The sequence below is a fragment of the Coffea arabica genome, chromosome 11e (genome assembly GCF_036785885.1).
Source record: "Coffea arabica cultivar ET-39 chromosome 11e, Coffea Arabica ET-39 HiFi, whole genome shotgun sequence".
NCBI classification, from domain to species: domain Eukaryota; kingdom Viridiplantae; phylum Streptophyta; class Magnoliopsida; order Gentianales; family Rubiaceae; genus Coffea; species Coffea arabica.
Genome location: NC_092331.1, coordinates 34,702,758 through 34,730,337, shown reverse-complemented (window position 1 = coordinate 34,730,337; position 27,580 = coordinate 34,702,758). Strand labels below are relative to the sequence as shown.

Genomic DNA, 27,580 nt, shown 5'->3' with positions numbered 1-27,580 from the left:
ACATTTGCGCCGACAAATTTGAGCGACGATCCGGGCTTTGATCGAGCCGTACCGTTCCTGATTTGTCTCGCGCCTTCAGATCCTCCTTCACGCTTCGACAAGAAGCAAAATATTAAGCAATCGTTCCGACGGAGCTAAATTACTACAGGATAAAGAACGAATAGGAAATTTGGATTTCGAAACAAAAAAGAGAGGGGTGCAACACGAGGACTTCCCAGGGGGTCACCAATCCAAGTACTACTCTCGCCCAAACACGCTTAATTTCGAAGTTCTGATGGGATCCGGTGCATTAGTGCTGGTATGATCGCACCCGCCATATTCCTTTCGCTTTATTCTTTTAAACTACCCCGTCCAGCGAAGCAGTGTGGCTTTTCTAGACCGGGATTCATTTTAAGCGTCAATTCAAGCATTTTCCTATTATCCTTTTATTTATTTGCTTTCATATTTTTTTTTGATATTGATTTGCCCGCTGTTTTTTTTCATCATCCCGCAACTCTAAATTATCATGAAATCAATCCTTCACGCTTGCGCTGATACATTTGCGCCGACAAATTTGAGTGACGATCCGGGCTTTGATCGAGCCGTACCGTTCCTGATTTGTCTCGCGCCTTCAGATCCTCCTTCACGCTTCGACAAGAAGCAAAATATTAAGCAATCGTTCCGACGGAGCTAAATTACTACAGGATAAAGAACGAATAGGAAATTTGGATTTCGAAACAAAAAAGAGAGGGGTGCAACAAGAGGAATTCCCAGGGGGTCACCCATCCTAGTACTACTCTCGCCCAAGCATGCTTAACTTCGAAGTTCTGAAGGGATCCGGTGCATTAGTGCTGGTATGATCGCACCCGCCATGTTCCTTTCGCATTATTCTTTTAAACTACCCCGTCCTGCGAAGCAGTTTGGCTTTTCAAGACCGAAATTCATTTTAAGCGTCAATTCAAGCATTTTCCTATTATCCTTTTATTTATTTGCTTTCATATTTTTTTTTGTTATTGATTTGCCCCCTGTTTTTTTCCATCATCCCGCAACTCTAAATTATCATGAAATCAATCCTTCACGCTTGCGCTGATACATTTGCGCCGACAAATTTGAGCGACGATCCGGGCTTTGATCGAGCCGTACCGTTCCTGATTTGTCTCGCGCCTTCAGATCCGCCTTCATGCTTCGAGAAGAAGCAAAATATAAAGCAATCATTCCGAAGGACCTAAATTACTACAGGATAAAGAACGAATAGAAAATTTGAATTTCGAAACAAAAAAGAGAGGGGTGCAACAAGAGGAATTCCCAGGGGGTCACCCATCCTAATACTGCTCACGCCCAAGCACGCTTAACTTCGGAGTTCTGATGGGATCCGGTGCATTAGTGCTGGTATGATCGCACCCGCCATGTTCCTTTCGCTTTATTCTTTTAAACTACCCCGTCCTGCGAAGCAGTGTGGCTTTTCTAGACCGAAATTCATTTTAAGCGTCAATTCAAGCATTTTCTCTTATCCTTTTATTTACTTGCTTTCATATTTTTTTTTGTTATTGATTTGCACCCTGTTTTTTTCCCTCATCGCGCAACAATAAATTGTCATGAAATCAATCCATCACGCTAGCGCTGATACATTTGCGCCGACAAATTTGAGCGATGATCCGGGATTTGATCGAGTCGTACCGTTCCTGAATTCTCTCGCGCCTTCAGATCCGCCGTCAAGCTTCGAGAAGAAGCAAAATATAAAGCAATCGTTCCGAAGGACCTAAATTACTACAGGATAAAGAACGAATAGTAAATTTGAATTTCGAAACAAAAAAGAGAGGGGTGCAACAAGAGGAATTCCCAGGGGGTCACCCATCCTAATACTGCTCACACCCAAGCACGCTTAAATTCGGAGTTCTGATGGGATACCGTGCATTAGTGCTGGTATGATCGCACCCACAACGTTCCTTTCGCTTTATTCTTTTAAACTATCCCGTCCAGCGAAGCAGTGTGGCTTTTCTAGACCGGAATTCATTTTAAGCGTCAATTGAAGCATTTTCCTCTTATCCTTTTATTTATTTACTTTAAATTTTTTTGTTATTGATTTGCACCCTGTTTTTTTCCATCATCCCGCAACTCTAAATTATCATGAAATCAATCCTTCACGCTTGCGCTGATACATTTGCGCCGACAAATTTGAGCGACGATCCGGGCTTTGATCGAGCCGTACCGTTCCTGATTTGTCTCGCGCCTTCAGATCCTCCTTCACGCTTCGACAAGAAGCAAAATATTAAGCAATCGTTCCGACGGAGCTAAATTACTACAGGATAAAGAACGAATAGGAAATTTGGATTTCGAAACAAAAAAGAGAGGGGTGCAACACGAGGACTTCCCAGGGGGTCACCAATCCAAGTACTACTCTCGCCCAAAACACGCTTAATTTCGAAGTTCTGATGGGATCCGGTGCATTAGTGCTGGTATGATCGCACCCGCCATATTCCTTTCGCTTTATTCTTTTAAATTACCCCGTCCTGCGAAGCAGTGTAGCTTTTCTAGACCGAAATTCATTTTAAGCGTCAATTCAAACATTTTCCTATTACCCTTTTATTTATTTGCTTTGATATTTTTTTTTGTTATTGATTTGCCCCCTGTTTTTTTCCATCATCCCGCAACTCTAAATTATCATGAAATCAATCCTTCACGCTTGCGCTGATACATTTGCGCCGACAAATTTGAGCGACGATCCGGGCTTTGATCGAGCCGTACCGTTCCTGATTTGTCTCGCGCCTTCAGATCCTCCTTCACGCTTCGACAAGAAGCAAAATATTAAGCAATCGTTCCGACGGAGCTAAATTACTACAGGATAAAGAACGAATAAGAAATTTGGATTTCGAAACAAAAAAGAGAGGGGTGCAACACGAGGACTTCCCAGGGGGTCACCAATCCAAGTACTACTCTCGCCCAAACACGCTTAATTTCGAAGTTCTGATGGGATCCGGTGCATTAGTGCTGGTATGATCGCACCCGCCATATTCCTTTCGCTTTATTCTTTTAAACTACCCCGTCCTGCGAAGCAGTGTAGCTTTTCTAGACCGAAATTAATTTTAAGCGTCAATTCAAGTATTTTCCTATTATCCTTTTATTTATTTGCTTTCATATTTTTTTTTTGTTATTGATTTGCCCCCTGTTTTTTTTCATCATCCCGCAACTCTAAATTATCATGAAATCAATCCTTCACGCTTGCGCTGATACATTTGCGCCGACAAATTTGAGTGACGATCCGGGCTTTGATCGAGCCGTACCGTTCCTGATTTGTCTCGCGCCTTCAGATCCTCCTTCACGCTTCGACAAGAAGCAAAATATTAAGCAATCGTTCCGACGGAGCTAAATTACTACAGGATAAAGAACGAATAGGAAATTTGGATTTCGAAACAAAAAAGAGAGGGGTGCAACACGAGGACTTCCCAGGGGGTCACCAATCCAAGTACTACTCTCGCCCAAACACGCTTAATTTCGAAGTTCTGATGGGATCCGGTGCATTAGTGCTGGTATGATCGCACCCGCCATATTCCTTTCGCTTTATTCTTTTAAACTACCCCGTCCTGCGAAGCAGTGTGGCTTTTCTAGACCGAAATTCATTTTAAGCGTCAATTCAAGCATTTTCCTATTATCCTTTTATTTATTTGCTTTCATATTTTTTTTTTGTTATTGATTTGCCCCCTGTTTTTTTCCATCATCCCGCAACTCTAAATTATCATGAAATCAATCCTTCACGCTTGCGCTGATACATTTGCGCCGACAAATTTGAGCGACGATCCGGGCTTTGATCGAGCCGTACCGTTCCTGATTTGTCTCGCGCCTTCAGATCCTCCTTCACGCTTCGACAAGAAGCAAAATATTAAGCAATCGTTCCGATGGAGCTAAATTACTACAGGATAAAGAACGAATAGGAAATTTGGATTTCGAAACAAAAAAGAGAGGGGTGCAACACGAGGACTTCCCAGGGGGTCACCAATCCAAGTACTACTCTCGCCCAAACACGCTTAATTTCGAAGTTCTGATGGGATCCGGTGCATTAGTGCTGGTATGATCGCACCCGCCATATTCCTTTCGCTTTATTCTTTTAAACTACCCCGTCCTGCGAAGCAGTGTAGCTTTTCTAGACCGAAATTCATTTTAAGCGTCAATTCAAGCATTTTCCTATTATCCTTTTATTTATTTGCTTTGATATTTTTTTTTGTTATTGATTTGCCCCCTGTTTTTTTCCATCATCCCGCAACTCTAAATTATCATGAAATCAATCCTTCACGCTTGCGCTGATACATTTGCGCCGACAAATTTGAGCGACGATCCGGGCTTTGATCGAGCCGTACCGTTCCTGATTTGTCTCGCGCCTTCAGATCCTCCTTCACGCTTCGACAAGAAGCAAAATATTAAGCAATCGTTCCGACGGAGCTAAATTACTACAGGATAAAGAACGAATAGGAAATTTGGATTTCGAAACAAAAAAGAGAGGGGTGCAACACGAGGACTTCCCAGGGGGTCACCAATCCAAGTACTACTCTCGCCCAAACACGCTTAATTTCGAAGTTCTGATGGGATCCGGTGCATTAGTGCTGGTATGATCGCACCCGCCATATTCCTTTCGCTTTATTCTTTTAAACTACCCCGTCCTGCGAAGCAGTGTGGCTTTTCTAGACCGAAATTCATTTTAAGCGTCAATTCAAGCATTTTCCTATTATCCTTTTATTTATTTGCTTTCATATTTTTTTTTTGTTATTGATTTGCCCCTTGTTTTTTTCCATCATCCCGCAACTCTAAATTATCATGAAATCAATCCTTCACGCTTGCGCTGATACATTTGCGCCGACAAATTTGAGCGACGATCCGGGCTTTGATCGAGCCGTACCGTTCCTGATTTGTCTCGCGCCTTCAGATCCTCCTTCACGCTTCGACAAGAAGCAAAATATTAAGCAATCGTTCCGACGGAGCTAAATTACTACAGGATAAAGAACGAATAGGAAATTTGGATTTCGTAACAAAAAAGAGAGGGGTGCAACACGAGGACTTCCCAGGGGGTCACCCATCCTAATACTGCTTACGCCCAAGCACGCTTAACTTCGGAGTTCTGATGGGATACGGTGCATTAGTGCTGGTATGATCGCACCCACAACGTTCCTTTCGCTTTATTCTTTTAAACTACCCCGTCCAGCGAAGCAGTGTGGCTTTTCTAGACCGGAATTCATTTTAAGCGTCAATTGAAGCATTTTCCTCTTATCCTTTTATTTATTTACTTTATATTTTTTTGTTATTGATTTGCACCCTATTTTTTTCCATCATCCCGCAACTCTAAATTATCATGAAATCAATCCTTCACGCTTGCGGTGATACATTTGCGCCGACAAATTTGAGCGACGATCCGGGCTTTGATCGAGCCGTACCGTTCCTGATTTGTCTCGCGCCTTCAGATCCTCCTTCACGCTTCGACAAGAAGCAAAATATTAAGCAATCGTTCCGATGGAGCTAAATTACTACAGGATAAAGAACGAATAGGAAATTTGGATTTCGAAACAAAAAAGAGAGGGGTGCAACACGAGGACTTCCCAGGGGGTCACCAATCCAAGTACTACTCTCGCCCAAACACGCTTAATTTCGAAGTTCTGATGGGATCCGGTGCATTAGTGCTGGTATGATCGCACCCGCCATATTCCTTTCGCTTTATTCTTTTAAACTACCCCGTCCTGCGAAGCAGTGTAGCTTTTCTAGACCGAAATTCATTTTAAGCGTCAATTCAAGCATTTTCCTATTATCCTTTTATTTATTTGCTTTGATATTTTTTTTTGTTATTGATTTGCCCCCTGTTTTTTTCCATCATCCCGCAACTCTAAATTATCATGAAATCAATCCTTCACGCTTGCGCTGATACATTTGCGCCGACAAATTTGAGCGACGATCCGGGCTTTGATCGAGCCGTACCGTTCCTGATTTGTCTCGCGCCTTCAGATCCTCCTTCACGCTTCGACAAGAAGCAAAATATTAAGCAATCGTTCCGACGGAGCTAAATTACTACAGGATAAAGAACGAATAGGAAATTTGGATTTCGAAACAAAAAAGAGAGGGGTGCAACACGAGGACTTCCCAGGGGGTCACCAATCCAAGTACTACTCTCGCCCAAACACGCTTAATTTCGAAGTTCTGATGGGATCCGGTGCATTAGTGCTGGTATGATCGCACCCGCCATATTCCTTTCGCTTTATTCTTTTAAACTACCCCGTCCTGCGAAGCAGTGTGGCTTTTCTAGACCGAAATTCATTTTAAGCGTCAATTCAAGCATTTTCCTATTATCCTTTTATTTATTTGCTTTCATATTTTTTTTTTGTTATTGATTTGCCCCTTTCTTTTTTCCATCATCCCGCAACTCTAAATTATCATGAAATCAATCCTTCACGCTTGCGCTGATACATTTGCGCCGAAAAATTTGAGCGACGATCCGGGCTTTGATCGAGCCGTACCGTTCCTGATTTGTCTCGCGCCTTCAGATCCTCCTTCACGCTTCGACAAGAAGCAAAATATTAAGCAATCGTTCCGACGGAGCTAAATTACTACAGGATAAAGAACGAATAGGAAATTTGGATTTCGTAACAAAAAAGAGAGGGGTGCAACACGAGGACTTCCCAGGGGGTCACCCATCCTAATACTGCTTACGCCCAAGCACGCTTAACTTCGGAGTTCTGATGGGATACGGTGCATTAGTGCTGGTATGATCGCACCCACAACGTTCCTTTCGCTTTATTCTTTTAAACTACCCCGTCCAGCGAAGCAGTGTGGCTTTTCTAGACCGGAATTCATTTTAAGCGTCAATTGAAGCATTTTCCTCTTATCCTTTTATTTATTTACTTTATATTTTTTTGTTATTGATTTGCACCCTATTTTTTTCCATCATCCCGCAACTCTAAATTATCATGAAATCAATCCTTCACGCTTGCGGTGATACATTTGCGCCGACAAATTTGAGCGACGATCCGGGCTTTGATCGAGCCGTACCGTTCCTGATTTGTCTCGCGCCTTCAGATCCTCCTTCACGCTTCGACAAGAAGCAAAATATTAAGCAATCGTTCCGATGGAGCTAAATTACTACAGGATAAAGAACGAATAGGAAATTTGGATTTCGAAACAAAAAAGAGAGGGGTGCAACACGAGGACTTCCCAGGGGGTCACCAATCCAAGTACTACTCTCGCCCAAACACGCTTAATTTCGAAGTTCTAATGGGATCCGGTGCATTAGTGCTGGTATGATCGCACCCGCCATATTCCTTTCGCTTTATTCTTTTAAACTACCCCGTCCTGCGAAGCAGTGTGGCTTTTCTAGACCGAAATTCATTTTAAGCGTCAATTCAAGCATTTTCCTATTATCCTTTTATTTATTTGCTTTCTTATTTTTTTTTGTTATTGATTTGCCCCCTGTTTTTTTCCATCATCCCGCAACTCTAAATTATCATGAAATCAATCCTTCACGCTTGCGCTGATACATTTGCGCCGACAAATTTGAGCGACGATCCGGGCTTTGATCGAGCCGTACCGTTCCTGATTTGTCTCGCGCCTTCAGATCCTCCTTCACGCTTCGACAAGAAGCAAAATATTAAGCAATCGTTCCGACGGAGCTAAATTACTACAGGATAAAGAACGAATAGGAAATTTGGATTTCGAAACAAAAAAGAGAGGGGTGCAACACGAGGACTTCCCAGGGGGTCACCAATCCAAGTACTACTCTCGCCCAAACACGCTTAATTTCGAAGTTCTGATGGGATCCGGTGCATTAGTGCTGGTATGATCGCACCCGCCATATTCCTTTCGCTTTATTCTTTTAAACTACCCCGTCCTGCGAAGCAGTGTGGCTTTTCTAGACCGAAATTCATTTTAAGCGTCAATTCAAGCATTTTCCTATTATCCTTTTATTTATTTGCTTTCATATTTTTTTTTTGTTATTGATTTGCCCCCTGTTTTTTTCCATCATCCCGCAACTCTAAATTATCATGAAATCAATCCTTCACGCTTGCGCTGATACATTTGCGCCGACAAATTTGAGCGACGATCCGGGCTTTGATCGAGCCGTACCGTTCCTGATTTGTCTCGCGCCTTCAGATCCTCCTTCACGCTTCGACAAGAAGCAAAATATTAAGCAATCGTTCCGACGGAGCTAAATTACTACAGGATAAAGAACGAATAGGAAATTTGGATTTCGTAACAAAAAAGAGAGGGGTGCAACACGAGGACTTCCCAGGGGGTCACCCATCCTAATACTGCTTACGCCCAAGCACGCTTAACTTCGGAGTTCTGATGGGATACGGTGCATTAGTGCTGGTATGATCGCACCCACAACGTTCCTTTCGCTTTATTCTTTTAAACTACCCCGTCCAGCGAAGCAGTGTGGCTTTTCTAAACCGGAATTCATTTTAAGCGTCAATTGAAGCATTTTCCTCTTATCCTTTTATTTATTTACTTTATATTTTTTTGTTATTGATTTGCACCCTATTTTTTTCCATCATCCCGCAACTCTAAATTATCATGAAATCAATCCTTCACGCTTGCGGTGATACATTTGCGTCGACAAATTTGAGCGACGATCCGGGCTTTGATCGAGCCGTACCGTTCCTGATTTGTCTCGCGCCTTCAGATCCTCCTTCACGCTTCGACAAGAAGCAAAATATTAAGCAATCATTCCGACGGAGCTAAATTACTACAGGATAAAGAACGAATAGGAAATTTGGATTTCGAAATAAAAAAGAGAGGGGTGCAACACGAGGACTTCCCAGGGGGTCACCAATCCAAGTGCTACTCTCGCCCAAACACGCTTAATTTCGAAGTTCTGATGGGATCCGGTGCATTAGTGCTGGTATGATCGCACCCGCCATATTCCTTTCGCTTTATTCTTTTAAACTACCCCGTCCTGCGAAGCAGTGTGGCTTTTCTAGACCGAAATTCATTTTAAGCGTCAATTCAAGCATTTTCCTATTATCCTTTTATTTATTTGCTTTCATATTTTTTTTTTATATGGATTTGCCCCCTGTTTTTTTCCATCATCCCGCAACTCTAAATTATCATGAAATCAATCCTTCACGCTTGCGCTGATACATTTGCGCCGACAAATTTGAGCGACGATATGGGCTTTGATCGAGCCGTACCGTTCCTGATTTGTCTCGCGCCTTCAGATCCTCCTTCACGCTTCGACAAGAAGCAAAATATTAAGCAATCGTTCCGACGGAGCTAAATTACTACAGGATAAAGAACGAATAGGAAATTTGGATTTCGAAACAAAAAAGAGAGGGGTGCAACACGAGGACTTCCCAGGGGGTCACCAATCCAAGTACTACTCTCGCCCAAACACGCTTAATTTCGAAGTTCTGATGGGATCCGGTGCATTAGTGCTGGTATGATCGCACCCGCCATATTCCTTTCGCTTTATTCTTTTAAACTACCCCGTCCTGCGAAGCAGTGTGGCTTTTCTAGACCGAAATTCATTTTAAGCGTCAATTCAAGCATTTTCCTATTATCCTTTTATTTATTTGCTTTCATATTTTTTTTTTATATGGATTTGCCCCCTGTTTTTTTCCATCATCCCGCAACTCTAAATTATCATGAAATCAATCCTTCACGCTTGCGCTGATACATTTGCGCCGACAAATTTGAGCGACGATATGGGCTTTGATCGAGCCGTACCGTTCCTGATTTGTCTCGCGCCTTCAGATCCTCCTTCACGCTTCGACAAGAAGCAAAATATTAAGCAATCGTTCCGACGGAGCTAAATTACTACAGGATAAAGAACGAATAGGAAATTTGGATTTCGAAACAAAAAAGAGAGGGGTGCAACACGAGGACTTCCCAGGGGGTCACCAATCCAAGTACTACTCTCGCCCAAACACGCTTAATTTCGAAGTTCTGATGGGATCCGGTGCATTAGTGCTGGTATGATCGCACCCGCCATATTCCTTTCGCTTTATTCTTTTAAACTACCCCGTCCTGCGAAGCAGTGTTGTTTTTCTAGACCGAAATTCATTTTAAGCGTCAATTCAAGCATTTTCCTATTATCCTTTTATTTATTTGCTTTCATATTTTTTTTTGTTATTGATTTGCACCCTGTTTTTTTCCATCATCCCGCAACTCTAAATTATCATGAAATCAATCCTTCACGCTTGCGGTGATACATTTGCGCCGACGAATTTGAGCGACGATCCGGGCTTTGATCGAGCCGTACCGTTCCTGATTTGTCTCGCGCCTTCAGATCCTCCTTCACGCTTCGACAAGAAGCAAAATATTAAGCAATCGTTCCGACGGAGCTAAATTACTACAGGATAAAGAACGAATAGGAAATTTGGATTTCGAAACAAAAAAGAGAGGGGTGCAACACGAGGACTTCCCAGGGGGTCACCCATCCTAATACTGCTTACGCCCAAGCACGCTTAACTTCGGAGTTCTGATGGGATACGGTGCATTAGTGCTGGTATGATCGCACCCACAACGTTCCTTTCGCTTTATTCTTTTAAACTACCCTGTCCTGCGAAGCAGTGTGGCTTTTCTAGACCGGAATTCATTTTAAGCGTCAATTGAAGCATTTTCCCCTTATCCTTTTATTTATTTACTTTATATTTTTTTTGTTATTGATTTGCACCCTGTTTTTTTCCATCATCCCGCAACTCTAAATTATCATGAAATCAATCCTTCACGCTTGCGGTGATACATTTGCGCCGACAAATTTGAGCGACGATCCGGGCTTTGATCGAGCCGTACCGTTCCTGATTTGTCTCGCGCCTTCAGATCCTCCTTCACGCTTCGACAAGAATCAAAATATTAAGCAATCGTTCCGACGGAGCTAAATTACTACAGGATAAAGAACGAATAGGAAATTTGGATTTCGAAACAAAAAAGAGAGGGGTGCAACACGAGGACTTCCCAGGGGGTCACCAATCCAAGTATTACTCTCGCCCAAACACGCTTAATTTCGAAGTTCTGATGGGATCCGGTGCATTAGTGCTGGTATGATCGCACCCGCCATATTCCTTTCGCTTTATTCTTTTAAACTACCCCGTCCTGCGAAGCAGTTTGGCTTTTCTAGACCGAAATTTATTTTAAGCGTCAATTCAAGCATTTTCCTATTATCCTTTTATTTATTTGCTTTCATATTTTTTTTTGTCATTGATTTGCCCCCTGTTTTTTTCCATCATCCCGCAACTCTAAATTATCATGAAATCAATCCTTCACGCTTGCGCTGATACATTTGCGCCGACAAATTTGAGCGACGATCCGGGCTTTGATCGAGCCGTACCGTTCCTGATTTGTCTCGCGCCTTCAGATCCGCCTTCATGCTTCGAGAAGAAGTAAAATATAAAGCAATCGTTCCGAAGGACCTAAATTACTACAGGATAAAGAACGAATAGAAAATTTGAATTTCGAAAGAAAAAAGAGAGGGGTGCAACAAGAGGAATTCCTAGGGGGTCACCCATCCTAGTACTACTCTCGCCCAAGCATGCTGAACTTCGGAGTTCTGATGTGATCCGGTGCATTAGTGCTGGTATGATCGTACCTGCCATGTTCCTTTCGCTTTATTCTTTTAAACTACCCCGTCCTGCGAAGCAGTGTGGTTTTTCTAGACCGAAATTCATTTTAAGCGTCAATTCAAGCATTTTTTTCTTATCCTTTTGTTTATTTGCTTTCATATTTTTTTTTGTTATTGATTTGCACCCTGTTTTTTTCCCTCATCGCGCAACAATAAATTGTCATCAAATCAATCCATCACGCTAGCGCTGATACATTTGCGCCGACAAATTTGAGCGATGATCCGGGCTTTGATCGAGCCGTACCGTTCCTGATTTCTCTCGCGCCTTCAGATCCGCCTTCATGCTTCGAGAAGAAGCAAAATATAAAGCAATCGTTCCGAAGGACCTAAATTACTACAGGATAAAGAACGAATAGAAAATTTGAATTTCGAAACAAAAAAGAGAGGGGTGCAACAAGAGGAATTCCCAGGGGGTCACCCATCCTAATACTGCTCACGCCCAAGCACGCTTAACTTCGGAGTTCTGATGGGATACGGTGCATTAGTGCTGGTATGATCGCACCCACAACATTCCTTTCGCTTTATTCTTTTAAACTACCCCGTCCAGCGAAGCAGTGTGGCTTTTCTAGACCGGAATTCATTTTAAGCGTCAATTGAAGCATTTTCCTCTTATTCTTTTATTTATTTACTTTATATTTTTTTTGTTATTGATTTGCACCCTGTTTTTTTCCATCATCCCGCAACTCTAAATTATCATGAAATCAATCCTTCACGCTTGCGGTGATACATTTGCGCCGACAAATTTGAGCGACGATCCGGGCTTTGATCGAGCCGTACCGTTCCTGATTTGTCTCGCGCCTTCAGATCCTCCTTCACGCTTCGACAAGAAGCAAAATATTAAGCAATCGTTCCGACTGAGCTAAATTACTACAGGATAAAGAACGAATAGGAAATTTGGATTTCGAAACAAAAAAGAGAGGGGTGCAACACGAGGACTTCCCAGGGGGTCACCAATCCAAGTACTACTCTCGCCCAAACACGCTTAATTTCGAAGTTCTGATGGGATCCGGTGCATTAGTGCTGGTATGATCGCACCCGCCATATTCCTTTCGCTTTATTCTTTTAAACTACCCCGTCCTGCGAAGCAGTGTGGCTTTTCTAGACCGAAATTCATTTTAAGCGTCAATTCAAGCATTTTCCTATTATCCTTTTATTTATTTGCTTTCTTATTTTTTTTTGTTATTGATTTGCCCCCTGTTTTTTTCCATCATCCCGCAACTCTAAATTATCATGAAATCAATCCTTCACGCTTGCGCTGATACATTTGCGCCGACAAATTTGAGCGACGATCCGGGCTTTGATCGAGCCGTACCGTTCCTGATTTGTCTCGCGCCTTCAGATCCTCCTTCACGCTTCGACAAGAAGCAAAATATTAAGCAATCGTTCCGACGGAGCTAAATTACTACAGGATAAAGAACGAATAGGAAATTTGGATTTCGAAACAAAAAAGAGAGGGGTGCAACACGAGGACTTCCCAGGGGGTCACCAATCCAAGTACTACTCTCGCCCAAACACGCTTAATTTCGAAGTTCTGATGGGATCCGGTGCATTAGTGCTGGTATGATCGCACCCGCCATATTCCTTTCGCTTTATTCTTTTAAACTACCCCGTCCTGCGAAGCAGTGTGGCTTTTCTAGACCGAAATTCATTTTAAGCGTCAATTCAAGCATTTTCCTATTATCCTTTTATTTATTTGCTTTCATATTTTTTTTTTGTTATTGATTTGCCCCCTGTTTTTTTCCATCATCCCGCAACTCTAAATTATCATGAAATCAATCCTTCACGCTTGCGCTGATACATTTGCGCCGACAAATTTGAGCGACGATCCGGGCTTTGATCGAGCCGTACCGTTCCTGATTTGTCTCGCGCCTTCAGATCCTCCTTCACGCTTCGACAAGAAGCAAAATATTAAGCAATAGTTCCGACGGAGCTAAATTACTACAGGATAAAGAACGAATAGGAAATTTGGATTTCGTAACAAAAAAGAGAGGGGTGCAACACGAGGACTTCCCAGGGGGTCACCCATCCTAATACTGCTTACGCCCAAGCACGCTTAACTTCGGAGTTCTGATGGGATACGGTGCATTAGTGCTGGTATGATCGCACCCACAACGTTCCTTTCGCTTTATTCTTTTAAACTACCCCGTCCAGCGAAGCAGTGTGGCTTTTCTAAACCGGAATTCATTTTAAGCGTCAATTGAAGCATTTTCCTCTTATCCTTTTATTTATTTACTTTATATTTTTTTGTTATTGATTTGCACCCTATTTTTTTCCATCATCCCGCAACTCTAAATTATCATGAAATCAATCCTTCACGCTTGCGGTGATACATTTGCGTCGACAAATTTGAGCGACGATCCGGGCTTTGATCGAGCCGTACCGTTCCTGATTTGTCTCGCGCCTTCAGATCCTCCTTCACGCTTCGACAAGAAGCAAAATATTAAGCAATCATTCCGACGGAGCTAAATTACTACAGGATAAAGAACGAATAGGAAATTTGGATTTCGAAATAAAAAAGAGAGGGGTGCAACACGAGGACTTCCCAGGGGGTCACCAATCCAAGTGCTACTCTCGCCCAAACACGCTTAATTTCGAAGTTCTGATGGGATCCGGTGCATTAGTGCTGGTATGATCGCACCCGCCATATTCCTTTCGCTTTATTCTTTTAAACTACCCCGTCCTGCGAAGCAGTGTGGCTTTTCTAGACCGAAATTCATTTTAAGCGTCAATTCAAGCATTTTCCTATTATCCTTTTATTTATTTGCTTTCATATTTTTTTTTATATGGATTTGCCCCCTGTTTTTTTCCATCATCCCGCAACTCTAAATTATCATGAAATCAATCCTTCACGCTTGCGCTGATACATTTGCGCCGACAAATTTGAGCGACGATATGGGCTTTGATCGAGCCGTACCGTTCCTGATTTGTCTCGCGCCTTCAGATCCTCCTTCACGCTTCGACAAGAAGCAAAATATTAAGCAATCGTTCCGACGGAGCTAAATTACTACAGGATAAAGAACGAATAGGAAATTTGGATTTCGAAACAAAAAAGAGAGGGGTGCAACACGAGGACTTCCCAGGGGGTCACCAATCCAAGTACTACTCTCGCCCAAACACGCTTAATTTCGAAGTTCTGATGGGATCCGGTGCATTAGTGCTGGTATGATCGCACCCGCCATATTCCTTTCGCTTTATTCTTTTAAACTACCCCGTCCTGCGAAGCAGTGTTGCTTTTCTAGACCGAAATTCATTTTAAGCGTCAATTCAAGCATTTTCCTATTATCCTTTTATTTATTTGCTTTCATATTTTTTTTTGTTATTGATTTGCACCCTGTTTTTTTCCATCATCCCGCAACTCTAAATTATCATGAAATCAATCCTTCACGCTTGCGGTGATACATTTGCGCCGACGAATTTGAGCGACGATCCGGGCTTTGATCGAGCCGTACCGTTCCTGATTTGTCTCGCGCCTTCAGATCCTCCTTCACGCTTCGACAAGAAGCAAAATATTAAGCAATCGTTCCGACGGAGCTAAATTACTACAGGATAAAGAACGAATAGGAAATTTGGATTTCGAAACAAAAAAGAGAGGGGTGCAACACGAGGACTTCCCAGGGGGTCACCCATCCTAATACTGCTTACGCCCAAGCACGCTTAACTTCGGAGTTCTGATGGGATACGGTGCATTAGTGCTGGTATGATCGCACCCACAACGTTCCTTTCGCTTTATTCTTTTAAACTACCCTGTCCTGCGAAGCAGTGTGGCTTTTCTAGACCGGAATTCATTTTAAGCGTCAATTGAAGCATTTTCCCCTTATCCTTTTATTTATTTACTTTATATTTTTTTTGTTATTGATTTGCACCCTGTTTTTTTCCATCATCCCGCAACTCTAAATTATCATGAAATCAATCCTTCACGCTTGCGGTGATACATTTGCGCCGACAAATTTGAGCGACGATCCGGGCTTTGATCGAGCCGTACCGTTCCTGATTTGTCTCGCGCCTTCAGATCCTCCTTCACGCTTCGACAAGAATCAAAATATTAAGCAATCGTTCCGACGGAGCTAAATTACTACAGGATAAAGAACGAATAGGAAATTTGGATTTCGAAACAAAAAAGAGAGGGGTGCAACACGAGGACTTCCCAGGGGGTCACCAATCCAAGTATTACTCTCGCCCAAACACGCTTAATTTCGAAGTTCTGATGGGATCCGGTGCATTAGTGCTGGTATGATCGCACCCGCCATATTCCTTTCGCTTTATTCTTTTAAACTACCCCGTCCTGCGAAGCAGTTTGGCTTTTCTAGACCGAAATTTATTTTAAGCGTCAATTCAAGCATTTTCCTATTATCCTTTTATTTATTTGCTTTCATATTTTTTTTTGTCATTGATTTGCCCCCTGTTTTTTTCCATCATCCCGCAACTCTAAATTATCATGAAATCAATCCTTCACGCTTGCGCTGATACATTTGCGCCGACAAATTTGAGCGACGATCCGGGCTTTGATCGAGCCGTACCGTTCCTGATTTGTCTCGCGCCTTCAGATCCGCCTTCATGCTTCGAGAAGAAGTAAAATATAAAGCAATCGTTCCGAAGGACCTAAATTACTACAGGATAAAGAACGAATAGAAAATTTGAATTTCGAAAGAAAAAAGAGAGGGGTGCAACAAGAGGAATTCCTAGGGGGTCACCCATCCTAGTACTACTCTCGCCCAAGCATGCTGAACTTCGGAGTTCTGATGTGATCCGGTGCATTAGTGCTGGTATGATCGTACCTGCCATGTTCCTTTCGCTTTATTCTTTTAAACTACCCCGTCCTGCGAAGCAGTGTGGTTTTTCTAGACCGAAATTCATTTTAAGCGTCAATTCAAGCATTTTTTTCTTATCCTTTTGTTTATTTGCTTTCATATTTTTTTTTGTTATTGATTTGCACCCTGTTTTTTTCCCTCATCGCGCAACAATAAATTGTCATCAAATCAATCCATCACGCTAGCGCTGATACATTTGCGCCGACAAATTTGAGCGATGATCCGGGCTTTGATCGAGCCGTACCGTTCCTGATTTCTCTCGCGCCTTCAGATCCGCCTTCATGCTTCGAGAAGAAGCAAAATATAAAGCAATCGTTCCGAAGGACCTAAATTACTACAGGATAAAGAACGAATAGAAAATTTGAATTTCGAAACAAAAAAGAGAGGGGTGCAACAAGAGGAATTCCCAGGGGGTCACCCATCCTAATACTGCTCACGCCCAAGCACGCTTAACTTCGGAGTTCTGATGGGATACGGTGCATTAGTGCTGGTATGATCGCACCCACAACATTCCTTTCGCTTTATTCTTTTAAACTACCCCGTCCAGCGAAGCAGTGTGGCTTTTCTAGACCGGAATTCATTTTAAGCGTCAATTGAAGCATTTTCCTCTTATTCTTTTATTTATTTACTTTATATTTTTTTTGTTATTGATTTGCACCCTGTTTTTTTCCATCATCCCGCAACTCTAAATTATCATGAAATCAATCCTTCACGCTTGCGGTGATACATTTGCGCCGACAAATTTGAGCGACGATCCGGGCTTTGATCGAGCCGTACCGTTCCTGATTTGTCTCGCGCCTTCAGATCCTCCTTCACGCTTCGACAAGAAGCAAAATATTAAGCAATCGTTCCGACTGAGCTAAATTACTACAAGATAAAGAACGAATAGGAAATTTGGATTTCGAAACAAAAAAGAGAGGGGTGCAACACGAGGACTTCCCAGGGGGTCACCAATCCAAGTACTACTCTCGCCCAAACACGCTTAATTTCGAAGTTCTGATGGGATCCGGTGCATTAGTGCTGGTATGATCGCACCCGCCATATTCCTTTCGCTTTATTCTTTTAAACTACCCCGTCCTGCGAAGCAGTGTGGCTTTTCTAGACCGAAATTCATTTTAAGCGTCAATTCAAGCATTTTCCTATTATCCTTTTATTTATTTGCTTTCATATTTTTTTTTTATATGGATTTGCCCCCTGTTTTTTTCCATCATCCCGCAACTCTAAATTATCATGAAATCAATCCTTCACGCTTGCGCTGATACATTTGCGCCGACAAATTTGAGCGACGATATGGGCTTTGATCGAGCCGTACCGTTCCTGATTTGTCTCGCGCCTTCAGATCCTCCTTCACGCTTCGACAAGAAGCAAAATATTAAGCAATCGTTCCGACGGAGCTAAATTACTACAGGATAAAGAACGAATAGGAAATTTGGATTTCGAAACAAAAAAGAGAGGGGTGCAACACGAGGACTTCCCAGGGGGTCACCAATCCAAGTACTACTCTCGCCCAAACACGCTTAATTTCGAAATTCTGATGGGATCCGGTGCATTAGTGCTGGTATGATCGCACCCGCCATATTCCTTTCGCTTTATTCTTTTAAACTACCCCGTCCTGCGAAGCAGTGTTGCTTTTCTAGACCGAAATTCATTTTAAGCGTCAATTCAAGCATTTTCCTATTATCCTTTTATTTATTTGCTTTCATATTTTTTTTTGTTATTGATTTGCACCCTGTTTTTTTCCATCATCCCGCAACTCTAAATTATCATGAAATCAATCCTTCACGCTTGCGGTGATACATTTGCGCCGACGAATTTGAGCGACGATCCGGGCTTTGATCGAGCCGTACCGTTCCTGATTTGTCTCGCGCCTTCAGATCCTCCTTCACGCTTCGACAAGAAGCAAAATATTAAGCAATCGTTCCGACGGAGCTAAATTACTACAGGATAAAGAACGAATAGGAAATTTGGATTTCGAAACAAAAAAGAGAGGGGTGCAACACGAGGACTTCCCAGGGGGTCACCCATCCTAATACTGCTTACGCCCAAGCACGCTTAACTTCGGAGTTCTGATGGGATACGGTGCATTAGTGCTGGTATGATCGCACCCACAACGTTCCTTTCGCTTTATTCTTTTAAACTACCCTGTCCTGCGAAGCAGTGTGGCTTTTCTAGACCGGAATTCATTTTAAGCGTCAATTGAAGCATTTTCCCCTTATCCTTTTATTTATTTACTTTATATTTTTTTTGTTATTGATTTGCACCCTGTTTTTTTCCATCATCCCGCAACTCTAAATTATCATGAAATCAATCCTTCACGCTTGCGGTGATACATTTGCGCCGACAAATTTGAGCGACGATCCGGGCTTTGATCGAGCCGTACCGTTCCTGATTTGTCTCGCGCCTTCAGATCCTCCTTCACGCTTCGACAAGAATCAAAATATTAAGCAATCGTTCCGACGGAGCTAAATTACTACAGGATAAAGAACGAATAGGAAATTTGGATTTCGAAACAAAAAAGAGAGGGGTGCAACACGAGGACTTCCCAGGGGGTCACCAATCCAAGTATTACTCTCGCCCAAACACGCTTAATTTCGAAGTTCTGATGGGATCCGGTGCATTAGTGCTGGTATGATCGCACCCGCCATATTCCTTTCGCTTTATTCTTTTAAACTACCCCGTCCTGCGAAGCAGTTTGGCTTTTCTAGACCGAAATTTATTTTAAGCGTCAATTCAAGCATTTTCCTATTATCCTTTTATTTATTTGCTTTCATATTTTTTTTTGTCATTGATTTGCCCCCTGTTTTTTTCCATCATCCCGCAACTCTAAATTATCATGAAATCAATCCTTCACGCTTGCGCTGATACATTTGCGCCGACAAATTTGAGCGACGATCCGGGCTTTGATCGAGCCGTACCGTTCCTGATTTGTCTCGCGCCTTCAGATCCGCCTTCATGCTTCGAGAAGAAGTAAAATATAAAGCAATCGTTCCGAAGGACCTAAATTACTACAGGATAAAGAACGAATAGAAAATTTGAATTTCGAAAGAAAAAAGAGAGGGGTGCAACAAGAGGAATTCCTAGGGGGTCACCCATCCTAGTACTACTCTCGCCCAAGCATGCTGAACTTCGGAGTTCTGATGTGATCCGGTGCATTAGTGCTGGTATGATCGTACCTGCCATGTTCCTTTCGCTTTATTCTTTTAAACTACCCCGTCCTGCGAAGCAGTGTGGTTTTTCTAGACCGAAATTCATTTTAAGCGTCAATTCAAGCATTTTTTTCTTATCCTTTTGTTTATTTGCTTTCATATTTTTTTTTGTTATTGATTTGCACCCTGTTTTTTTCCCTCATCGCGCAACAATAAATTGTCATCAAATCAATCCATCACGCTAGCGCTGATACATTTGCGCCGACAAATTTGAGCGATGATCCGGGCTTTGATCGAGCCGTACCGTTCCTGATTTCTCTCGCGCCTTCAGATCCGCCTTCATGCTTCGAGAAGAAGCAAAATATAAAGCAATCGTTCCGAAGGACCTAAATTACTACAGGATAAAGAACGAATAGAAAATTTGAATTTCGAAACAAAAAAGAGAGGGGTGCAACAAGAGGAATTCCCAGGGGGTCACCCATCCTAATACTGCTCACGCCCAAGCACGCTTAACTTCGGAGTTCTGATGGGATACGGTGCATTAGTGCTGGTATGATCGCACCCACAACATTCCTTTCGCTTTATTCTTTTAAACTACCCCGTCCAGCGAAGCAGTGTGGCTTTTCTAGACCGGAATTCATTTTAAGCGTCAATTGAAGCATTTTCCTCTTATTCTTTTATTTATTTACTTTATATTTTTTTTGTTATTGATTTGCACCCTGTTTTTTTCCATCATCCCGCAACTCTAAATTATCATGAAATCAATCCTTCACGCTTGCGGTGATACATTTGCGCCGACAAATTTGAGCGACGATCCGGGCTTTGATCGAGCCGTACCGTTCCTGATTTGTCTCGCGCCTTCAGATCCTCCTTCACGCTTCGACAAGAAGCAAAATATTAAGCAATCGTTCCGACTGAGCTAAATTACTACAGGATAAAGAACGAATAGGAAATTTGGATTTCGAAACAAAAAAGAGAGGGGTGCAACACGAGGACTTCCCAGGGGGTCACCAATCCAAGTACTACTCTCGCCCAAACACGCTTAATTTCGAAGTTCTGATGGGATCCGGTGCATTAGTGCTGGTATGATCGCACCCGCCATATTCCTTTCGCTTTATTCTTTTAAACTACCCCGTCCTGCGAAGCAGTGTGGCTTTTCTAGACCGAAATTCATTTTAAGCGTCAATTCAAGCATTTTCCTATTATCCTTTTATTTATTTGCTTTCTTATTTTTTTTTGTTATTGATTTGCCCCCTATTTTTTTCCATCATCCCGCAACTCTAAATTATCATGAAATCAATCCTTCACGCTTGCGCTGATACATTTGCGCCGACAAATTTGAGCGACGATTCGGGCTTTGATCGAGGTTCCTGATTTGTCTCGCGCCTTCAGATCCGCCTTCATGCTTCGAGAAGAAGCAAAATATAAAGCAATCGTTCCGAAGGACCTAAATTACTACAGGATAAAGAACGAATAGAAAATTTGAATTTCGAAACAAAAAAGAGAGGGGTGCAACACGAGGACTTCCCAGGGGGTCACCAATCCAAGTACTACTCTCGCCCAAACACGCTTAATTTCGAAGTTCTGATGGGATCCGGTGCATTAGTGCTGGTATGATCGCACCCGCCATATTCCTTTCACTTTATTCTTTTAAACTACCCCGTCCTGCGAAGCAGTGTGGCTTTTCTAGACCGGGATTCATTTTAAGCGTCAATTCAAGCATTTTCCTATTATCCTTTTATTTATTTGCTTTCATATTTTTTTGATATTGATTTGCCCCCTGTTTTTTTTCATCATCCCGCAACTCTAAATTATCATGAAATCAATCCTTCACGCTTGCGCTGATACATTTGCGCCGACAAATTTGAGTGACGATCCGGGCTTTGATCGAGGCTTACCGTTCCTGATTTGTCTCGCGCCTTCAGATCCTCCTTCACGCTTCGACAAGAAGCAAAATATTAAGCAATCGTTCCGACGGAGCTAAATTACTACAGGATAAAGAACGAATAGGAAATTTGGATTTCGAAACAAAAAAGAGAGGGGTGCAACACGAGGACTTCCCAGGGGGTCACCAATCCAAGTACTACTCTCGCCCAAACACGCTTAATTTCGAAGTTCTGATGGGATCCGGTGCATTAGTGCTGGTATGATCGCACCCGCCATATTCCTTTCACTTTATTCTTTTAAACTACCCCGTCCTGCGAAGCAGTGTGGCTTTTCTAGATCGAAATTCATTTTAAGCGTCAATTCAAGCATTTTCCTATTATCCTTTTATTTATTTGCTTTCATATTTTTTTTTGATATTGATTTGCCCCCTGTTTTTTTTCATCATCCCGCAACTCTAAATTATCATGAAATCAATCCTTCACGCTTGCGCTGATACATTTGCGCCGACAAATTTGAGTGACGATCCGGGCTTTGATCGAGCCGTACCGTTCCTGATTTGTCTCGCGCCTTCAGATCCTCCTTCACGCTTCGACAAGAAGCAAAATATTAAGCAATCGTTCCGACGGAGCTAAATTACTACAGGATAAAGAACGAATAGGAAATTTGGATTTCGAAACAAAAAAGAGAGGGGTGCAACACGAGGACTTCCCAGGGGGTCACCAATCCAAGTACTACTCTCGCCCAAACACGCTTAATTTCGAAGTTCTGATGGGATCCGGTGCATTAGTGCTGGTATGATCGCACCCGCCATATTCCTTTCGCTTTATTCTTTTAAACTACCCCGTCCTGCGAAGCAGTGTGGCTTTTCTAGACCGAAATTCATTTTAAGCGTCAATTCAAGCATTTTCCTATTATCCTTTTATTTATTTGCTTTCATATTTTTTTTTTGTTATTGATTTGCCCCCTGTTTTTTTCCATCATCCCGCAACTCTAAATTATCATGAAATCAATCCTTCACGCTTGCGCTGATACATTTGCGCCGACAAATTTGAGCGACGATCCGGGCTTTGATCGAGCCGTACCGTTCCTGATTTGTCTCGCGCCTTCAGATCCTCCTTCACGCTTCGACAAGAAGCAAAATATTAAGCAATCGTTCCGACGGAGCTAAATTACTACAGGATAAAGAACGAATAGGAAATTTGGATTTCGAAACAAAAAAGAGAGGGGTGCAACACGAGGACTTCCCAGGGGGTCACCAATCCAAGTACTACTCTCGCCCAAACACGCTTAATTTCGAAGTTCTGATGGGATCCGGTGCATTAGTGCTGGTATGATCGCACCCGCCATATTCCTTTCGCTTTATTCTTTTAAACTACCCCGTCCAGCGAAGCAGTGTGGCTTTTCTAGACCGGGATTCATTTTAAGCGTCAATTCAAGCATTTTCCTATTATCCTTTTATTTATTTGCTTTCATATTTTTTTTGTATTGATTTGCCCCCTGTTTTTTTTCATCATCCCGCAACTCTAAATTATCATGAAATCAATCCTTCACGCTTGCGGTGATACATTTGCGCCGACAAATTTGAGCGACGATCCGGGCTTTGATCGAGCCGTACCGTTCCTGATTTGTCTCGCGCCTTCAGATCCTCCTTCACGCTTCGACAAGAAGCAAAATATTAAGCAATCGTTCCGACTGAGCTAAATTACTACAGGATAAAGAACGAATAGGAAATTTGGATTTCGAAACAAAAAAGAGAGGGGTGCAACACGAGGACTTCCCAGGGGGTCACCAATCCAAGTACTACTCTCGCCCAAACACGCTTAATTTCGAAGTTCTGATGGGATCCGGTGCATTAGTGCTGGTATGATCGCACCCGCCATATTCCTTTCGCTTTATTCTTTTAAACTACCCCGTCCTGCGAAGCAGTGTGGCTTTTCTAGACCGAAATTCATTTTAAGCGTCAATTCAAGCATTTTCCTATTATCCTTTTATTTATTTGCTTTCATATTTTTTTTTTGTTATTGATTTGCCCCCTGTTTTTTTCCATCATCCCGCAACTCCAAATTATCATGAAATCAATCCTCACGCTTGCGCTGATACATTTGCGCCGACAAATTTGAGCGACGATCCGGGCTTTGATCGAGCCGTACCGTTCCTGATTTGTCTCGCGCCTTCAGATCCTCCTTCACGCTTCGACAAGAAGCAAAATATTAAGCAATCGTTCCGACGGAGCTAAATTACTACAGGATAAAGAACGAATAGGAAATTTGGATTTCGAAACAAAAAAGAGAGGGGTGCAACACGAGGACTTCCCAGGGGGTCACCAATCCAAGTACTACTCTCGCCCAAACACGCTTAATTTCGAAGTTCTGATGGGATCCGGTGCATTAGTGCTGGTATGATCGCACCCGCCATATTCCTTTCGCTTTATTCTTTTAAACTACCCCGTCCTGCGAAGCAGTGTGGCTTTTCTAGATCGAAATTCATTTTAAGCGTCAATTCAAGTATTTTCCTATTATCCTTTTATTTATTTGCTTTCATATTTTTTTTTGATATTGATTTGCCCCCTGTTTTTTTTCATCATCCCGCAACTCTAAATTATCATGAAATCAATCCTTCACGCTTGCGCTGATACATTTGCGCCGACAAATTTGAGTGACGATCCGGGCTTTGATCGAGCCGTACCGTTCCTGATTTGTCTCGCGCCTTCAGATCCTCCTTCACGCTTCGACAAGAAGCAAAATATTAAGCAATCGTTCCGACGGAGCTAAATTACTACAGGATAAAGAACGAATAGGAAATTTGGATTTCGAAACAAAAAAGAGAGGGGTGCAACACGAGGACTTCCCAGGGGGTCACCAATCCAAGTACTACTCTCGCCCAAACACGCTTAATTTCGAAGTTCTGATGGGATCCGGTGCATTAGTGCTGGTATGATCGCACCCGCCATATTCCTTTCGCTTTATTCTTTTAAACTACCCCGTCCTGCGAAGCAGTGTGGCTTTTCTAGACCGAAATTCATTTTAAGCGTCAATTCAAGCATTTTCCTATTATCCTTTTATTTATTTGCTTTCATATTTTTTTTTTGTTATTGATTTGCCCCCTGTTTTTTTCCATCATCCCGCAACTCTAAATTATCATGAAATCAATCCTTCACGCTTGCGCTGATACATTTGCGCCGACAAATTTGAGCGACGATCCGGGCTTTGATCGAGCCGTACCGTTCCTGATTTGTCTCGCGCCTTCAGATCCTCCTTCACGCTTCGACAAGAAGCAAAATATTAAGCAATCGTTCCGACGGAGCTAAATTACTACAGGATAAAGAACGAATAGGAAATTTGGATTTCGAAACAAAAAAGAGAGGGGTGCAACACGAGGACTTCCCAGGGGGTCACCAATCCAAGTACTACTCTCGCCCAAACACGCTTAATTTCGAAGTTCTGATGGGATCCGGTGCATTAGTGCTGGTATGATCGCACCCGCCATATTCCTTTCGCTTTATTCTTTTAAACTACCCCGTCCAGCGAAACAGTGTGGCTTTTCTAGACCGGGATTCATTTTAAGCGTCAATTCAAGCATTTTCCTATTATCCTTTTATTTATTTGCTTTCATATTTTTTTTGTATTGATTTGCCCCCTGTTTTTTTTCATCATCCCGCAACTCTAAATTATCATGAAATCAATCCTTCACGCTTGCGCTGATACATTTGCGCCGACAAATTTGAGTGACGATCCGGGCTTTGATCGAGCCTTACCGTTCCTGATTTGTCTCGCGCCTTCAGATCCTCCTTCACGCTTCGACAAGAAGCAAAATATTAAGCAATCGTTCCGACGGAGCTAAATTACTACAGGATAAAGAACGAATAGGAAATTTGGATTTCGAAACAAAAAAGAGAGGGGTGCAACACGAGGACTTCCCAGGGGGTCACCAATCCAAGTACTACTCTCGCCCAAACACGCTTAATTTCGAAGTTCTGATGGGATCCGGTGCATTAGTGCTGGTATGATCGCACCCGCCATATTCCTTTCGCTTTATTCTTTTAAACTACCCCGTCCTGCGAAGCAGTGTGGCTTTTCTAAACCGAAATTCATTTTAAGCGTCAATTCAAGCATTTTCCTATTATGCTTTTATTTATTTGCTTTCATATTTTTTTTTTGTTATTGATTTGCCCCCTGTTTTTTTCCATCATCCCGCAACTCTAAATTATCATGAAATCAATCCTCACGCTTGCGCTGATACATTTGCGCCGACAAATTTGAGCGACGATCCGGGCTTTGATCGAGCCGTACCGTTCCTGATTTGTCTCGCGCCTTCAGATCCTCCTTCACGCTTCGACAAGAAGCAAAATATTAAGCAATCGTTCCGACGGAGCTAAATTACTACAGGATAAAGAACGAATAGGAAATTTGGATTTCGAAACAAAAAAGAGAGGGGTGCAACACGAGGACTTCCCAGGGGGTCACCAATCCAAGTACTACTCTCGCCCAAACACGCTTAATTTCGAAGTTCTGATGGGATCCGGTGCATTAGTGCTGGTATGATCGCACCCGCCATATTCCTTTCGCTTTATTCTTTTAAACTACCCCGTCCAGCGAAACAGTGTGGCTTTTCTAGACCGGGATTCATTTTAAGCGTCAATTCAAGCATTTTCCTATTATCCTTTTATTTATTTGCTTTCATATTTTTTTTGTATTGATTTGCCCCCTGTTTTTTTTCATCATCCCGCAACTCTAAATTATCATGAAATCAATCCTTCACGCTTGCGCTGATACATTTGCGCCGACAAATTTGAGTGACGATCCGGGCTTTGATCGAGCCTTACCGTTCCTGATTTGTCTCGCGCCTTCAGATCCTCCTTCACGCTTCGACAAGAAGCAAAATATTAAGCAATCGTTCCGACGGAGCTAAATTACTACAGGATAAAGAACGAATAGGAAATTTGGATTTCGAAACAAAAAAGAGAGGGGTGCAACACGAGGACTTCCCAGGGGGTCACCAATCCAAGTACTACTCTCGCCCAAACACGCTTAATTTCGAAGTTCTGATGGGATCCGGTGCATTAGTGCTGGTATGATCGTACCCGCCATATTCCTTTCGCTTTATTCTTTTAAACTACCCCGTCCTGCGAAGCAGTGTGGCTTTTCTAGACCGAAATTCATTTTAAGCGTCAATTCAAGCATTTTCCTATTATCCTTTTATTTATTTGCTTTCATATTTTTTTTTTGTTATTGATTTGCCCCCTGTTTTTTTCCATCATCCCGCAACTCTAAATTATCATGAAATCAATCCTCACGCTTGCGCTGATACATTTGCGCCGACAAATTTGAGCGACGATCCGGGCTTTGATCGAGCCGTACCGTTCCTGATTTGTCTCGCGCCTTCAGATCCTCCTTCACGCTTCGACAAGAAGCAAAATATTAAGCAATCGTTCCGACGGAGCTAAATTACTACAGGATAAAGAACGAATAGGAAATTTGGATTTCGAAACAAAAAAGAGAGGGGTGCAACACGAGGACTTCCCAGGGGGTCACCAATCCAAGTACTACTCTCGCCCAAACACGCTTAATTTCGAAGTTCTGATGGGATCCGGTGCATTAGTGCTGGTATGATCGCACCCGCCATATTCCTTTCGCTTTATTCTTTTAAACTACCCCGTCCTGCGAAGCAGTGTGGCTTTTCTAGATCGAAATTCATTTTAAGCGTCAATTCAAGCATTTTCCTATTATCCTTTTATTTATTTGCTTTCATATTTTTTTTTGATATTGATTTGCCCCCTGTTTTTTTTCATCATCCCGCAACTCTAAATTATCATGAAATCAATCCTTCACGCTTGCGCTGATACATTTGCGCCGACAAATTTGAGTGACGATCCGGGCTTTGATCGAGCCTTACCGTTCCTGATTTGTCTCGCGCCTTCAGATCCTCCTTCACGCTTCGACAAGAAGCAAAATATTAAGCAATCGTTCCGACGGAGCTAAATTACTACAGGATAAAGAACGAATAGGAAATTTGGATTTCGAAACAAAAAAGAGAGGGGTGCAACACGAGGACTTCCCAGGGGGTCACCAATCCAAGTACTACTCTCGCCCAAACACGCTTAATTTCGAAGTTCTGATGGGATCCGGTGCATTAGTGCTGGTATGATCGTACCCGCCATATTCCTTTCGCTT

General features: G+C 42.5%; 52 non-coding genes across 52 annotated transcripts; all 52 read right to left on the bottom strand.

Moving 5' to 3' along the window:
- Positions 1–193: 193 nt before the first annotated feature.
- LOC140023198 (5S ribosomal RNA) lies at positions 194–312 on the bottom strand. Its single transcript, XR_011827170.1, has one exon. It is a non-coding gene; the product is annotated as a 5S ribosomal RNA (ribosomal RNA).
- A 416-nt stretch (positions 313–728) lies between these two features.
- On the bottom strand, positions 729–847 carry LOC140032662 (5S ribosomal RNA). The gene has a single exon (XR_011836587.1). It is a non-coding gene; the product is annotated as a 5S ribosomal RNA (ribosomal RNA).
- A 416-nt stretch (positions 848–1,263) lies between these two features.
- On the bottom strand, positions 1,264–1,382 carry LOC140032181 (5S ribosomal RNA). The gene has a single exon (XR_011836106.1). It is a non-coding gene; the product is annotated as a 5S ribosomal RNA (ribosomal RNA).
- A 415-nt stretch (positions 1,383–1,797) lies between these two features.
- Positions 1,798–1,916, bottom strand: LOC140024989 (5S ribosomal RNA). The gene has a single exon (XR_011828966.1). It is a non-coding gene; the product is annotated as a 5S ribosomal RNA (ribosomal RNA).
- A 413-nt stretch (positions 1,917–2,329) lies between these two features.
- LOC140024587 (5S ribosomal RNA) lies at positions 2,330–2,449 on the bottom strand. Its single transcript, XR_011828563.1, has one exon. It is a non-coding gene; the product is annotated as a 5S ribosomal RNA (ribosomal RNA).
- A 416-nt stretch (positions 2,450–2,865) lies between these two features.
- Positions 2,866–2,984, bottom strand: LOC140023197 (5S ribosomal RNA). Its single transcript, XR_011827169.1, has one exon. It is a non-coding gene; the product is annotated as a 5S ribosomal RNA (ribosomal RNA).
- Positions 2,985–3,401: 417 nt separating this feature from the next.
- On the bottom strand, positions 3,402–3,520 carry LOC140023196 (5S ribosomal RNA). Its single transcript, XR_011827168.1, has one exon. It is a non-coding gene; the product is annotated as a 5S ribosomal RNA (ribosomal RNA).
- Positions 3,521–3,937: 417 nt separating this feature from the next.
- Positions 3,938–4,056, bottom strand: LOC140023195 (5S ribosomal RNA). The gene has a single exon (XR_011827167.1). It is a non-coding gene; the product is annotated as a 5S ribosomal RNA (ribosomal RNA).
- Positions 4,057–4,472: 416 nt separating this feature from the next.
- LOC140023194 (5S ribosomal RNA) lies at positions 4,473–4,591 on the bottom strand. Its single transcript, XR_011827166.1, has one exon. It is a non-coding gene; the product is annotated as a 5S ribosomal RNA (ribosomal RNA).
- Positions 4,592–5,008: 417 nt separating this feature from the next.
- Positions 5,009–5,127, bottom strand: LOC140021860 (5S ribosomal RNA). Its single transcript, XR_011825842.1, has one exon. It is a non-coding gene; the product is annotated as a 5S ribosomal RNA (ribosomal RNA).
- A 413-nt stretch (positions 5,128–5,540) lies between these two features.
- Positions 5,541–5,659, bottom strand: LOC140023193 (5S ribosomal RNA). The gene has a single exon (XR_011827165.1). It is a non-coding gene; the product is annotated as a 5S ribosomal RNA (ribosomal RNA).
- A 416-nt stretch (positions 5,660–6,075) lies between these two features.
- Positions 6,076–6,194, bottom strand: LOC140023191 (5S ribosomal RNA). Its single transcript, XR_011827163.1, has one exon. It is a non-coding gene; the product is annotated as a 5S ribosomal RNA (ribosomal RNA).
- A 417-nt stretch (positions 6,195–6,611) lies between these two features.
- Positions 6,612–6,730, bottom strand: LOC140021859 (5S ribosomal RNA). Its single transcript, XR_011825841.1, has one exon. It is a non-coding gene; the product is annotated as a 5S ribosomal RNA (ribosomal RNA).
- A 413-nt stretch (positions 6,731–7,143) lies between these two features.
- On the bottom strand, positions 7,144–7,262 carry LOC140023589 (5S ribosomal RNA). Its single transcript, XR_011827558.1, has one exon. It is a non-coding gene; the product is annotated as a 5S ribosomal RNA (ribosomal RNA).
- A 416-nt stretch (positions 7,263–7,678) lies between these two features.
- LOC140023190 (5S ribosomal RNA) lies at positions 7,679–7,797 on the bottom strand. Its single transcript, XR_011827162.1, has one exon. It is a non-coding gene; the product is annotated as a 5S ribosomal RNA (ribosomal RNA).
- Positions 7,798–8,214: 417 nt separating this feature from the next.
- Positions 8,215–8,333, bottom strand: LOC140021858 (5S ribosomal RNA). Its single transcript, XR_011825840.1, has one exon. It is a non-coding gene; the product is annotated as a 5S ribosomal RNA (ribosomal RNA).
- Positions 8,334–8,746: 413 nt separating this feature from the next.
- Positions 8,747–8,865, bottom strand: LOC140024628 (5S ribosomal RNA). Its single transcript, XR_011828604.1, has one exon. It is a non-coding gene; the product is annotated as a 5S ribosomal RNA (ribosomal RNA).
- Positions 8,866–9,281: 416 nt separating this feature from the next.
- On the bottom strand, positions 9,282–9,400 carry LOC140023189 (5S ribosomal RNA). Its single transcript, XR_011827161.1, has one exon. It is a non-coding gene; the product is annotated as a 5S ribosomal RNA (ribosomal RNA).
- A 416-nt stretch (positions 9,401–9,816) lies between these two features.
- On the bottom strand, positions 9,817–9,935 carry LOC140023188 (5S ribosomal RNA). Its single transcript, XR_011827160.1, has one exon. It is a non-coding gene; the product is annotated as a 5S ribosomal RNA (ribosomal RNA).
- Positions 9,936–10,351: 416 nt separating this feature from the next.
- Positions 10,352–10,470, bottom strand: LOC140021857 (5S ribosomal RNA). Its single transcript, XR_011825839.1, has one exon. It is a non-coding gene; the product is annotated as a 5S ribosomal RNA (ribosomal RNA).
- A 414-nt stretch (positions 10,471–10,884) lies between these two features.
- On the bottom strand, positions 10,885–11,003 carry LOC140024278 (5S ribosomal RNA). The gene has a single exon (XR_011828251.1). It is a non-coding gene; the product is annotated as a 5S ribosomal RNA (ribosomal RNA).
- Positions 11,004–11,419: 416 nt separating this feature from the next.
- On the bottom strand, positions 11,420–11,538 carry LOC140025099 (5S ribosomal RNA). The gene has a single exon (XR_011829077.1). It is a non-coding gene; the product is annotated as a 5S ribosomal RNA (ribosomal RNA).
- A 416-nt stretch (positions 11,539–11,954) lies between these two features.
- On the bottom strand, positions 11,955–12,073 carry LOC140023576 (5S ribosomal RNA). Its single transcript, XR_011827545.1, has one exon. It is a non-coding gene; the product is annotated as a 5S ribosomal RNA (ribosomal RNA).
- Positions 12,074–12,487: 414 nt separating this feature from the next.
- Positions 12,488–12,606, bottom strand: LOC140023187 (5S ribosomal RNA). The gene has a single exon (XR_011827159.1). It is a non-coding gene; the product is annotated as a 5S ribosomal RNA (ribosomal RNA).
- A 416-nt stretch (positions 12,607–13,022) lies between these two features.
- LOC140023186 (5S ribosomal RNA) lies at positions 13,023–13,141 on the bottom strand. The gene has a single exon (XR_011827158.1). It is a non-coding gene; the product is annotated as a 5S ribosomal RNA (ribosomal RNA).
- A 417-nt stretch (positions 13,142–13,558) lies between these two features.
- LOC140021856 (5S ribosomal RNA) lies at positions 13,559–13,677 on the bottom strand. The gene has a single exon (XR_011825838.1). It is a non-coding gene; the product is annotated as a 5S ribosomal RNA (ribosomal RNA).
- A 413-nt stretch (positions 13,678–14,090) lies between these two features.
- LOC140024627 (5S ribosomal RNA) lies at positions 14,091–14,209 on the bottom strand. Its single transcript, XR_011828603.1, has one exon. It is a non-coding gene; the product is annotated as a 5S ribosomal RNA (ribosomal RNA).
- Positions 14,210–14,624: 415 nt separating this feature from the next.
- LOC140023185 (5S ribosomal RNA) lies at positions 14,625–14,743 on the bottom strand. The gene has a single exon (XR_011827157.1). It is a non-coding gene; the product is annotated as a 5S ribosomal RNA (ribosomal RNA).
- A 416-nt stretch (positions 14,744–15,159) lies between these two features.
- LOC140021854 (5S ribosomal RNA) lies at positions 15,160–15,278 on the bottom strand. Its single transcript, XR_011825836.1, has one exon. It is a non-coding gene; the product is annotated as a 5S ribosomal RNA (ribosomal RNA).
- Positions 15,279–15,692: 414 nt separating this feature from the next.
- On the bottom strand, positions 15,693–15,811 carry LOC140024277 (5S ribosomal RNA). Its single transcript, XR_011828250.1, has one exon. It is a non-coding gene; the product is annotated as a 5S ribosomal RNA (ribosomal RNA).
- Positions 15,812–16,227: 416 nt separating this feature from the next.
- On the bottom strand, positions 16,228–16,346 carry LOC140025098 (5S ribosomal RNA). Its single transcript, XR_011829076.1, has one exon. It is a non-coding gene; the product is annotated as a 5S ribosomal RNA (ribosomal RNA).
- A 416-nt stretch (positions 16,347–16,762) lies between these two features.
- Positions 16,763–16,881, bottom strand: LOC140023575 (5S ribosomal RNA). Its single transcript, XR_011827544.1, has one exon. It is a non-coding gene; the product is annotated as a 5S ribosomal RNA (ribosomal RNA).
- Positions 16,882–17,295: 414 nt separating this feature from the next.
- LOC140023184 (5S ribosomal RNA) lies at positions 17,296–17,414 on the bottom strand. The gene has a single exon (XR_011827156.1). It is a non-coding gene; the product is annotated as a 5S ribosomal RNA (ribosomal RNA).
- A 416-nt stretch (positions 17,415–17,830) lies between these two features.
- On the bottom strand, positions 17,831–17,949 carry LOC140024127 (5S ribosomal RNA). Its single transcript, XR_011828099.1, has one exon. It is a non-coding gene; the product is annotated as a 5S ribosomal RNA (ribosomal RNA).
- Positions 17,950–18,365: 416 nt separating this feature from the next.
- Positions 18,366–18,484, bottom strand: LOC140021853 (5S ribosomal RNA). The gene has a single exon (XR_011825835.1). It is a non-coding gene; the product is annotated as a 5S ribosomal RNA (ribosomal RNA).
- Positions 18,485–18,898: 414 nt separating this feature from the next.
- On the bottom strand, positions 18,899–19,017 carry LOC140024276 (5S ribosomal RNA). Its single transcript, XR_011828249.1, has one exon. It is a non-coding gene; the product is annotated as a 5S ribosomal RNA (ribosomal RNA).
- A 416-nt stretch (positions 19,018–19,433) lies between these two features.
- Positions 19,434–19,552, bottom strand: LOC140025097 (5S ribosomal RNA). Its single transcript, XR_011829075.1, has one exon. It is a non-coding gene; the product is annotated as a 5S ribosomal RNA (ribosomal RNA).
- Positions 19,553–19,968: 416 nt separating this feature from the next.
- Positions 19,969–20,087, bottom strand: LOC140023574 (5S ribosomal RNA). The gene has a single exon (XR_011827543.1). It is a non-coding gene; the product is annotated as a 5S ribosomal RNA (ribosomal RNA).
- Positions 20,088–20,501: 414 nt separating this feature from the next.
- LOC140023183 (5S ribosomal RNA) lies at positions 20,502–20,620 on the bottom strand. Its single transcript, XR_011827155.1, has one exon. It is a non-coding gene; the product is annotated as a 5S ribosomal RNA (ribosomal RNA).
- Positions 20,621–21,029: 409 nt separating this feature from the next.
- Positions 21,030–21,148, bottom strand: LOC140023182 (5S ribosomal RNA). The gene has a single exon (XR_011827154.1). It is a non-coding gene; the product is annotated as a 5S ribosomal RNA (ribosomal RNA).
- Positions 21,149–21,562: 414 nt separating this feature from the next.
- On the bottom strand, positions 21,563–21,681 carry LOC140023180 (5S ribosomal RNA). Its single transcript, XR_011827152.1, has one exon. It is a non-coding gene; the product is annotated as a 5S ribosomal RNA (ribosomal RNA).
- A 416-nt stretch (positions 21,682–22,097) lies between these two features.
- LOC140023179 (5S ribosomal RNA) lies at positions 22,098–22,216 on the bottom strand. The gene has a single exon (XR_011827151.1). It is a non-coding gene; the product is annotated as a 5S ribosomal RNA (ribosomal RNA).
- A 417-nt stretch (positions 22,217–22,633) lies between these two features.
- Positions 22,634–22,752, bottom strand: LOC140023178 (5S ribosomal RNA). Its single transcript, XR_011827150.1, has one exon. It is a non-coding gene; the product is annotated as a 5S ribosomal RNA (ribosomal RNA).
- Positions 22,753–23,166: 414 nt separating this feature from the next.
- Positions 23,167–23,285, bottom strand: LOC140023177 (5S ribosomal RNA). Its single transcript, XR_011827149.1, has one exon. It is a non-coding gene; the product is annotated as a 5S ribosomal RNA (ribosomal RNA).
- Positions 23,286–23,701: 416 nt separating this feature from the next.
- On the bottom strand, positions 23,702–23,820 carry LOC140023176 (5S ribosomal RNA). The gene has a single exon (XR_011827148.1). It is a non-coding gene; the product is annotated as a 5S ribosomal RNA (ribosomal RNA).
- Positions 23,821–24,236: 416 nt separating this feature from the next.
- LOC140023175 (5S ribosomal RNA) lies at positions 24,237–24,355 on the bottom strand. Its single transcript, XR_011827147.1, has one exon. It is a non-coding gene; the product is annotated as a 5S ribosomal RNA (ribosomal RNA).
- A 417-nt stretch (positions 24,356–24,772) lies between these two features.
- On the bottom strand, positions 24,773–24,891 carry LOC140023174 (5S ribosomal RNA). The gene has a single exon (XR_011827146.1). It is a non-coding gene; the product is annotated as a 5S ribosomal RNA (ribosomal RNA).
- A 414-nt stretch (positions 24,892–25,305) lies between these two features.
- Positions 25,306–25,424, bottom strand: LOC140023173 (5S ribosomal RNA). The gene has a single exon (XR_011827145.1). It is a non-coding gene; the product is annotated as a 5S ribosomal RNA (ribosomal RNA).
- A 416-nt stretch (positions 25,425–25,840) lies between these two features.
- On the bottom strand, positions 25,841–25,959 carry LOC140023172 (5S ribosomal RNA). Its single transcript, XR_011827144.1, has one exon. It is a non-coding gene; the product is annotated as a 5S ribosomal RNA (ribosomal RNA).
- A 414-nt stretch (positions 25,960–26,373) lies between these two features.
- LOC140024441 (5S ribosomal RNA) lies at positions 26,374–26,492 on the bottom strand. Its single transcript, XR_011828414.1, has one exon. It is a non-coding gene; the product is annotated as a 5S ribosomal RNA (ribosomal RNA).
- A 416-nt stretch (positions 26,493–26,908) lies between these two features.
- LOC140023171 (5S ribosomal RNA) lies at positions 26,909–27,027 on the bottom strand. Its single transcript, XR_011827143.1, has one exon. It is a non-coding gene; the product is annotated as a 5S ribosomal RNA (ribosomal RNA).
- A 416-nt stretch (positions 27,028–27,443) lies between these two features.
- Positions 27,444–27,562, bottom strand: LOC140024440 (5S ribosomal RNA). Its single transcript, XR_011828413.1, has one exon. It is a non-coding gene; the product is annotated as a 5S ribosomal RNA (ribosomal RNA).
- Positions 27,563–27,580: the final 18 nt, after the last annotated feature.